General features: G+C 33.4%; 1 protein-coding gene across 11 annotated transcripts in view; it reads left to right on the forward strand.

The window, feature by feature from the left end:
* LOC117177406 (glucose transporter type 1) overlaps positions 1-10,399 on the forward strand; it is a 583,769-nt gene that overhangs the window by 129,593 nt on the left and 443,777 nt on the right. For 10 of the 11 annotated variants that reach the window (XM_033368060.1, XM_033368059.1, XM_033368063.1 and 7 more), the window contains exon 1: positions 7,427-7,763. The exons of the other annotated variant lie outside the window; for it this stretch is intronic. The gene's annotated coding sequence lies outside the window, so the exon portion shown is untranslated. Of the gene's footprint in view, positions 1-7,426; positions 7,764-10,399 lie in introns of those variants that run through there. 11 annotated transcript variants of the gene reach the window in all.

A 10,399-nucleotide genomic window follows, 5' to 3' on the forward strand; every position in this document is an offset into this window, starting at 1 on the left:
TCTTTTATTATATTAATTTTGTATACGTTTTTTCATAGAATAATTGAGGAAAGGAGAATTAAGGATACATAATAAATACTCGAAATGATATAAGGAAACTTTTATATACACGACTCTATCCTGATGAGGAAAACGTATAATTTTCGAAACGTCGAATAATTTGAATAAAGGATTCTTTCAACATCTTAATCCTATGGTCTGAAGTATGTCATTTTTAACATCTCATCCATTGTTTTCATTGTTAATTATTACAACACTCAGACAAAGAACATCGCTTTCCAAAATCTTTTATATCTTCACTATTTTAATTAAGTTATTATTTTGTAATTTAGTTATCCTCGTTAATTTATGTCCACCAGAGTTCGATTACATGTGTGATTTAAGGTAAATATTCCGTTAGTAGTTAATCATAATATCGAAGTAGGCAAAGCGAAAAATAGGTTCTTTAGGAATAGGCTCAATTATATCTGAGATCCTTTCGAATCCCAAGTGTGGTATTATTTAAAGCTCATTTATCGTTTTGGGTTCATTTCCAGCAAGTAGGGTTTATTTTTGTTGCAGCTCGTTTGGAACGAAAAACGGGTTCCAATGGAAACTTCAGTTTTTTCTGTGTAGAGCTGTTTGTTGATTTTAAGGGAAAACATTTTTCAGTGTATGAATGCATCGTGGTCAAATGATATTTGACCTATGATGATATTATTCTATGATTTGTAGAGGGGCCAGGATTTTTTAAACAGATAGTAGTGATCATGCATATGTACTTGGTAAAAAATATGCCCGCTGCGTAGGCACATTCTCATTGCGCGCGTACGCTCTCGCGCACGTTTTCGTACGTTTAATGCTTACAATTTAACTATATTTTTTTCAAATATCATAAATATTATAACTTAAATCAAAAACTGTGATTCAAACTTCTAAAGAATTACAGCCATAAATTGTAACAGAAATTTTTTTTCGATTTGTTTTTAAAGAAGGTTCACAAAGCACCTACGGTTTTGACGATTAAATTCTCATTACGTAACTCGCGCTCAGTAATTTGTGTCCAATTTGAAAACTTCATCAAGATAATTTGTAAAACTTTTTGAAATCTACTAATAACAACGCTTCAAACTTAAGGATCTCTAAAAAACGAAAATTGCTTATTTTTGAAAAAGCTTGAACTTTTTGAATCTTTGTCTAATCGAAAAGTTCAACTGAGATAGTTCCTTAATATATTTTTTTTATCTAGTGACGAATTGAAATGAAATTGTTGAATCTATCAAAAAAAAATTTTTTTCTATTTTTCTAAACATTTTGAAAAGTATATAACTTTTCTAATTTGATAGAAATTGCCAATTTTATTCAGATAAATTGCAAGTATTTTATCCAAATATGAGAAACTTTGACAAAAATTTCTAAAATTTGAAGAAAAATTCAAATTTTGAAAATGCTTTAAATTTGTTAATTTTGTTTGGAAATATGTGCTCAACGGTGTTGGTTAAATCCACCTTTGAATTTTTTTCATAGGTACGGCACTGACTCAATATAAATTTTTTCCGACGGATTTACCAACGAAAGAAAGAAAACTTGTCGAATATCCGAGGTCTTGCGAGATGTTCGGCTCAATAAAATGTTGAAAAATCAAAAAATTTGTTGTGGAAATGATTATTTTCACGACAAATATGAATTTTGTGAAAGATAGAAATCAGCGGGTGGCAGACTACAGCATTTGAACGCTTAGAAGCGTTTGCAAATTTATTTTTTTAATCACAATCCCGTGTAGAAATTGCCTTAATAGTCCCTAATAATATTGGGGCTTTGTTAGGGGCCCCAACAGCTTACCTGTATTAAGGTTGCCCCCACCAGGACCTATTATGGTCCGAATATGACAACCCTTTTAATTGAGATGACTTTCATAATAAGCCCCCTTTTGTGGCCCTGGACAGGATCGCTTTAGACCCTAAATAATTTTCAATCTCAGAAAAATTTTTCTTTATATAAAAAAAAATTGAAAAATCTGACATGCTAACTCATTCGTTCTAACTGTGCACCACGCAATACAAACTTTTAGACCATTTTTTGAAAATTTTAGACTATTTAAAATGGATAGCGGTAAGTACCCAGATTAAAATAAGGTTGTGTATACAAAGCCGGTACCGGTAAAACAAGAAATTATCGGTACCGACAATTTTTTTACTGGTTTTTTTACAAAGCATATTTCTAGCAAGGTAGCGGCAAGCGCACATATTTATGAAGTTCGTGGAATTCATGAAATTCAAGGAATTCATGCAATTCAAGGAATTCCTGCAATTCAATGAATTCATGGGATTCCAGGAATGCATGCAATTCAATAAATTCAAGGAATTCATGCAATTCGATGAATTCATGGCATTGAAGGAATTTATGCAATTTAAGGAGCTTAGGAAGCATCCATAAGTTAAGTAACGCTAATTTTTTAAATTTCATGTCCCATCCAGTCTTCTGTAACAGGTGCGTAACACGTGACTACTACCCCACCCTACCCACAACATAACGTAACGTTTCCAATTTTTTTTTGTATCTATAACAAATTTTTATTGCTTCATTAATTTGTTAGAATAAAGAAAAAACTATATTCCTCGTGCTAAAATTATTTCATAAAATATTTTTATTTTGTTATTTATACAGAATATTCGAAGCCTACAAAAATTTCTAAACTGTAATATTGACAGAACTTTCTTCTTCTTCAAATGCATTTTCCATCCATGCCTCTAAATTATCAATATGGGGGATTGTAGATACTTGAGGGTCGTTATTAGGCATATCCGAATTTTCAAAGTTATCCACGTCAACCCATTCAACATTCTCTGCTTCTTTGTCTTTTTGGACTAGTAATTCCTGGCCTCGTTTTATTACTATCCAAAATAGGCCCTGAAGCTCAAAATACAATTCAGTCGGGACTTGACACATTTTGTTTTGAAAGAATTATCTTAAGCTAAACAATACGCTTCTCGAGCCAGTGTGAATGGGTTTGGGTATAGTGATAAAATTGTGGAGTCATGAGTCACAGACAGAGAGTAAAGCACGTAGATCGGAAAGAAATTTAATTTCTGGGAGAATCAAGGCAAAAATGTAATTTTTTTAACTTTACTTAACGTTTTGCGAACAGATCAGACTAGCCGGAGTAACGCTAGCATAACATCGGCGCTCTGACCCACCCACCCTTAAAAAGCGTTACGTAATTTATGGATGCTCCCTTCGTGGCTAGCCAGCCGGCGCCAGCAAGATTGTTAGTTGCCGGTGCCGGCAAGATTGTATGTTGCCGGCTTATTTTCCTTTTCCTTTTTTTTACGTTTTTTTTATTTGTGTACTAAGGTATGTTCATGCACTGATTACGAACTTGGACATGACGAATTATTTAAAGGTGGAGTCTACATGCGACCTTAAATTATATCTTTGACCAGTCATTATGGTGCCTTCCCGCCCCCACGTGGCGTTAGAAAAGGGGTAGGGGTGCGACCTTAAATTATTTCTTTGACCAGTCATAAGGGTGCCTTTCCGCCCTTACAAGGCGTTGGAAAAGAGTAGGTTTGCGACCTTACATTATTTCTGTGGCAAGTCACAGAGGTGCCTTCCCGTTCCCAAAGGGCGTTGGAAAAGAAGTAGGGGTGCGGCCTTACATTATTTCTTTGACCAATCACTAGGGTGCCTTCCCGTCCCCACGTGGCGTTGGAAAGGGGGCAGGGGTGCGACCTTAAATTATTTCTTTGACCAGTTATAAGGGTGCCTTTCCGCCCTTACGTGGCATAGAAAAAGGGTGGGGGTGCGACCTTACATTATTTTAGTGACCAGTGACTAGGGTGCCTTCCCGCCCCACGAGGCGTTGGAAAAGGGGTAGGGGTGCGACCTTACATTATTTCTGTGACCGTTCACTATCAATATCATGGAATAGTGCATATAAATTAAAAAATCTGGACCTAACATATAAATAAATAAGTCACTTTATACGCAGAAAAAAGAAATGTAACATTTACTTATCAAGAATTGTAAAGGGTTTCTTGTAACCGTAACAGTATAAACTGCTCTTAATAAGAGGGTCAAAATGTCAAAATCACTTAGCATTTCGTAAATGTCACAATGAAAACGTTAATTCAACGGTTATCCTTCAGTAAAATGAATCTCTATTCCCTTGTATTATATACTGTACGACATGTAAAATCCAATGAACCGAGATTAACGTAGTAACGTATTAGTATTAGTTTACTTAGCTCGCTCCTAAAGTCGCAACGCAACCTATCCACGCGGAGTACCGGGTGAATTCACGACGCAATCGGCAATGAATGGATTGCATCACCTAAAAAACATTCCTTTTTGCGAGGAAGGAGTTTTATAAAAATAATACAACTTTGGATGGCACAACTTATTCACAGATTGCGAACACTGGAGAGTTTATTGGAGCAAGACGTGTTTTTATTCCGTGACTGTTTCAGCTGACATATAGATATGAGGTAAATGCTAGAACTTTTGTTGTGTATCGCGATGGCATGGTCGCGTATTCAGAAGTCGTTTCTGGGGTCGCCACCCTCAGTTACAAATGCATTTCAAAATTATTTTACAGATCGCAACTCGTGTAATAGTGTAGTGGTGAAGACTATTGATTTGCGTGCTTAGGTTTATGCGTTCGAAACCCGCCCAATGCGTGCGAAATTTTAATTGAATTATAAGAATTGTAACTTACAAATACCGATTAACTATAAGTATATCCGAAAATATTCATAAGAAATAACCGTGCACTTATTTATTAATTATTTGTTAACAATACTTTTTGGCAATTTATAGTGCTGTCTTAACTGTAGTCTACGCTGATAACATAATTTAGATCTCTTTATAGTATTCGTTAAAGTGACATGATAATTCGTAATTGCAGCATCCAGGAACTGTACAGAATAGCGACTATACTTGAAATAGTGGTAGATTTAACTTGGTTTTCAGTCAAATATTTTTGCACAAATATTTATTGCACAAAAGACCCTATTGGGGCCCTAAAGAGGGCCCCTAACATTAATTGGGAAATAATAAGGATTCTTGTTAAGGGCCTGAACAAATTTCCTTTGACGGCCCCTTACAATTTTGCGTAACCAAACTAGTACGGCCCCTAACAATTTGCCCCATGCGGACCCTAATAAAAATAGGGAAACCCCATTAGGCCCTCAAAAATAACCCATTAAGATTTCTACACGGGATTCTGACATAATGGAAGAATTGTCGAGATATAGCTGTATTTCGCAAAATTTAGGGTCACCATCATTAAGACGTGGCCCTTTGAAAACCTGATCTATCTCGAGAATTATTCTTGTATGTCAGAATTGTGATTAAAAAAATAATTTTGCAAACGATTCGAACCGTTCAAATGCTTTCGTCTGCTACCCGCTGATTTCTATCCTTAGCGAAAATTCATATTTGTCGTAAAAATAAGCATTCACTCAAATTTTTTTTTATTTTTCAACATTTTATTGATCCGAGGATCTCATAAAACCCCGGATATTCGACAAGTTTTCTTTCTTTCGTTCGCAAATCCTTCAAAAAAATGTATGTTGAGTCAGTTCCATACCTATAAAAAAATTTAAAGTTGTTTGTGGAACCTTAGGATGTATATCAAACGCTGACTCGATTAGACAAATCCTTCAAAAGTTAGCGTGCCTGCAAAATCTTGGTAACCATACATACAGACAGACAGAAACGGACCAAATTTTATGATTTTCGGATTGTGTGAAAGCCGAGACGTAAATATCCGTTACAAACCAAATATCGAAAATTTGGACGATTACATTACACTCTCATGAATGAGAATGTAAAAATGCAGCATTTAAAATAAGGCACTGTAAATATCTTTGACTGTATATAGTATTTCGGAACTTTAAAAAAAAAAGTAACCGGTCAAGGTAAAGTATAACGCCAGGACTATTATTATAAAATTTTCCATAACATTAGCCCTGATAGAGCTAGAAAAGACGTTACGCGGTAAGAAGAGAAGAATAGAGAAAAATTAATATTTTCAGATTTAAACGAAAGAGTGAGATTTTTTAATTGTTTTAAATGTGCTCATTTTCCATCGGGAAAAGCGTCCAACGAAAGAATAGGTTTATCTCCAAAACCAATTCTTTTTTATTTCCTTAACGATTGGCACCTGTGTTGTATTCCATACAGGCGAATATATTTTCCATTTTTTAAAATCATTTTAATCGTATCAGTAGACACACCACCCATGGTTACTTTTAATGCCACACTTACATGCTATATTTTCGACTTATTTAATTCCCTCTAATATGACCACAAAATATGTGCCCTTACATAGTTTCTATTCCTCCGCGTGCAGCATAAGTTTGGAAATTTCAATTTTGTCGTCAATGTTATTTTCAATTTCATACTGACATGCTTTATTTATGATTATTTAAATTTTTTCTAATCTGTCCATAAAATAAATGCACATGCATAGTTTCTATTCGTTTTTGTGGAATATAAGTTTGGAAATTTCAATTTTTGTCTGCCATAACGGTGGAGTAGTTTTAATTATAATATTTTATATTGTTCAAACAAATTATAGATATAATAATAAAGTAAATAATAATAAGTTTATTTAATAATGTTGTGCAATGCAACCAAATTAATTCATGTTTAAACAGATTTATAAAAGTATTCTTTGACAATACTACAAATTATTTCCAGTAACATAATTATTTTATACTTGTAAGTGATCGATTAAAAGGACTAGGTTTTTCGTTTTCAAAGTGACATTATTCTCTATCTTTCTATTCTTTCTTTTGCATTCCTTCATTTTTTAATTCCTCTCAATACGCTTCCATTAAATTTTTCTAAGTCGATTAAAAAGAATAGATTTTTTTTCTACTCCTTGGGGGAACTTTTGACGGAGGAAAATTCACGTATTAATAGGAATTCAGATTATGAATTTATCTAAATTCTTTTCTTCTTACCGGGTAGTCTTACCGAAAGTTCCGTAACGGTAGACAGTGTGTTTAAAGAAAAACCTGCCATTTCTTTACTATTTCTGGAAGGTTGACCCCAATAATATGTAAGACAAAGAAATTCTTGTCTAAACATTAAAATACGAGTCACTTTATTTTAATTGCCTTTCCATTTATTCTCATATTCTATTATCATTTTATTACTAACATCCTAATTCGGATCTCACTGCTTGATTTGAAATGGAATGTGACTCTCCCAACTCTCTTTTATTTTAAACTGATTTCGATGCATATTCATTTAGAATTAGGATTAGAATAATAAAAACTAAATTAGATAGTAGGCATTAACAATCTAATAAATGATTTAAAAAATAAGGTCGAAGGATATGCTAGAGAAGGAGAGTGTAGATGCCGCTACGAGTTAGTAGTGGAAGGAGGTGACGGGAACCACCAGACCTCGTTTCCATTTTCCGTGGTCAACATGCGATCAGTCGTTGCCTCGGTTCTCAAGCGACACCGCGAATTCTATGAAACACTTACATTACCTTTCCATTGAAAGCGACAATTATATCAATGGCTACGAATTAAAATAATCGGTTAGGTTTGTGGCCTGTGTTAATATTGGAATTAAAATAAAGTTGTAACGTGTTACGTGCCACGTTTCACGTGTCATGTGCTTTGAATACCTGCTGGTAGTGAACAGTACTGTAGATAGTGTAGATATAATGTCAATGATTTGATTTAACTAAGCATCAAAACAGAATGGATAATGTTGTTTCGCATGGTGTGAACGGAGAACGAGTTTGAGGCTCTTAACCAATGGTAAGCGATTCAACCGGTGAAGTTATCCACTATAACTATTTTTATTTTAAACATTTAATACCACGTTCTGAAAGGCTGTCATGACGGCAATAATTGCAATTTCACATTTTGCAACGTTTTTTAATAACTATACGAAAGATTTTAAAGTTCGATAAACGTTACCTCGTTCATTCCTTTATGTAGGTATATTTGATCTTTTATTGGAGTGTAATATTGTGCAATATGTATTTACGAAATCCCGAAACTAGGAGAGTTAATATAAAATTAAAATGTTTTTACTAAAACTTAATGTTTAATCGTTCTAATCTTTCTCCGTATGTTTCTTTAGAACTATGCATCATATTCAAGTTACAATTGTTAAGTCAAATTTCATACTTTGGGTGTCTAAAAACTCTTTGCACGATGTTGAACCTTCCTTTAAGACTTAGAATAATAAAGTTTTGTGAAAATTCGTACATTAAAGGTCTATCTGATAAGCAAACGAATTGTCCTCGTGTCGAAAGTCAGGATGAGTAGTCTATTTTTCGTAAGCTTGACATCTCGTCCCGACATTTGGAAATGACTATCCTATGGTTCGACGCAAAAGGCAGTAACTGAAAACAAACCAAAAACGAAAAATGTGTTTTATATTACTGAACTCGTTATGGAAAACTGAAAATAAATCTATATGTTAAAATTTTTTGGTTAGATTGCAGAATAGGGGCGTCACCTCTAATTTGACTGGAAACAAAATTTTGTTTGGTAACAAACTATTAGAATCTTTAATCGAACGATAAATGAATCGATTTGATGAGGCCAAAATTTAAAATTATTGTTACTTTTCCTAGTATGATGCCTCAAATATGGGTCTGTTATGATATATCGTAATGATCATATTTAACGAGAAGTTGGAAGTGGGTTTGGATTTGGCCAACATTATTCTTCTTACTAGTCATGGGGATGCCTTCCCGCCCCAACGAATCGTTGGAAAAGGGTAGGGTTTGGAACAAATTATTTTTGGACCTGTCAAAGGGGTGTTTCTGGCCGTTTCGATGTTTAAAACGGTCAGTTAAATATGATAATTCCGATATCATGACATTTCCATATTTGAGATATTGTAGTAATAAAAGTAACAATAAAAATATTGTTCCAAAAATCCAATAATATTTTTCTGTAACAAACTATGAGAGGCTATTTGCTCTCGAATCAAGGGTTTTTAGCGTTTGAAATCTGTATGAAATCAAATGTAACAAGCATAAAACTCTTTGACATGATCTGAAATCAGCGCTATCTGAGGGGATCTTTTGAAAAAGATTCGATCTTTTGAAATGACTAAAAATCAAGTGAAATCAGTAGAAATCTCTTAAACTATTCACAAATCGTGAGCGATTCAGTAGAAGTCAACGGGAGACTGTGAGCAATCACGAGCATACAAGCCAGCAATCAAAAGAGCAGTCAGTCAGTGCAGTCATTGCATTCAGCTTGCGACCCTTTGTTCGTCACGTCGCACGGCCCTCTACAGTTTACGTGTGCACGGTTGGCAGTTTTATTCCAGGAAAAAAATTCCCGGCCTATTCCCGGCCTATTCCCGGCCTTTTCCCGGCGTTTTCCCGGTTCACAACAATTTTTGACGGTCATTGAGATTAAAACATTCGAACTCTTGAATCTAAAAATGTTTTTTTTTTGAAATTATAAAAACTGAAATTCAAATTAAAGCATACAAATAGGAACCATTTTGATTTAAAAAATTTTAAAATTATAATTTAAAATTTTTTAAATTGAAGCACTCAATAATTTACTCATATTAAATGGAAACTTCTGACACATTTCAAGTGAACAATTCAAAATTAAATGCCGTTATCTTGTAAAATTTAACAATGTTAACTCTTATAAATTGTACAGTTCGAAGATTCTGAATTTTTATATACTAGCTATCATGTTCAATTCAGGAGAAATCAAAATTAAACGATTATAATTTTTTTAACCGAAATTTTGTGAATTAGAACATAAATTAATTATATTTCAGGTCTTAAAAAATTAATAATAGTTCAATCAGAGAGAAATAGAGAGTTGAAATTATTTCTTGAAAAAAAGATCCTACTCCATCTTCACTCCATTGGGAAACGAACCACAAAACTTCTGATTTCTGGTCAGGTGCTTTTCCAATTAAGCTATTAGAGGGATCAGAATAAGAACTCTTAATTCAAGAACATAACGCTAATTTTTAGCTAGGTGTTAATAGTACAAGTAATTATTAAAAAAATTTTTAATGTATCTGCTATATCATCAGAGATTGTACTTTACCGACAGTAGATCAACCCTCCAAACCATGAAGGCAGCAAATCTACACAATAGCGATCAAGTTAAGAATCTTCAATAACAGAAAATGTTTAACGTCTTAATAAGACTAGATGGAAAATAATATTTTTAAATTAAAATTAAAATTAATTTATTAATTTTATTTTTAATTTAAATTTAAAAATATTATTTTCCATCTAGTCTTATTAAGACGTTAAGCATTTTCTGTTATTGAAGATTCTTAACTTGATCGTTATTCTGTAGATTTTCTGCCTTCATGGTTTGGAGGGTTGATCTACTGTCGGTAAAGTACAATCTCTGATGATATAGCAGATACATTTAAAAGTTTTTGAAATAGA

This window comes from Belonocnema kinseyi, chromosome 7 (genome assembly GCF_010883055.1).
Source record: "Belonocnema kinseyi isolate 2016_QV_RU_SX_M_011 chromosome 7, B_treatae_v1, whole genome shotgun sequence".
NCBI classification, from domain to species: domain Eukaryota; kingdom Metazoa; phylum Arthropoda; class Insecta; order Hymenoptera; family Cynipidae; genus Belonocnema; species Belonocnema kinseyi.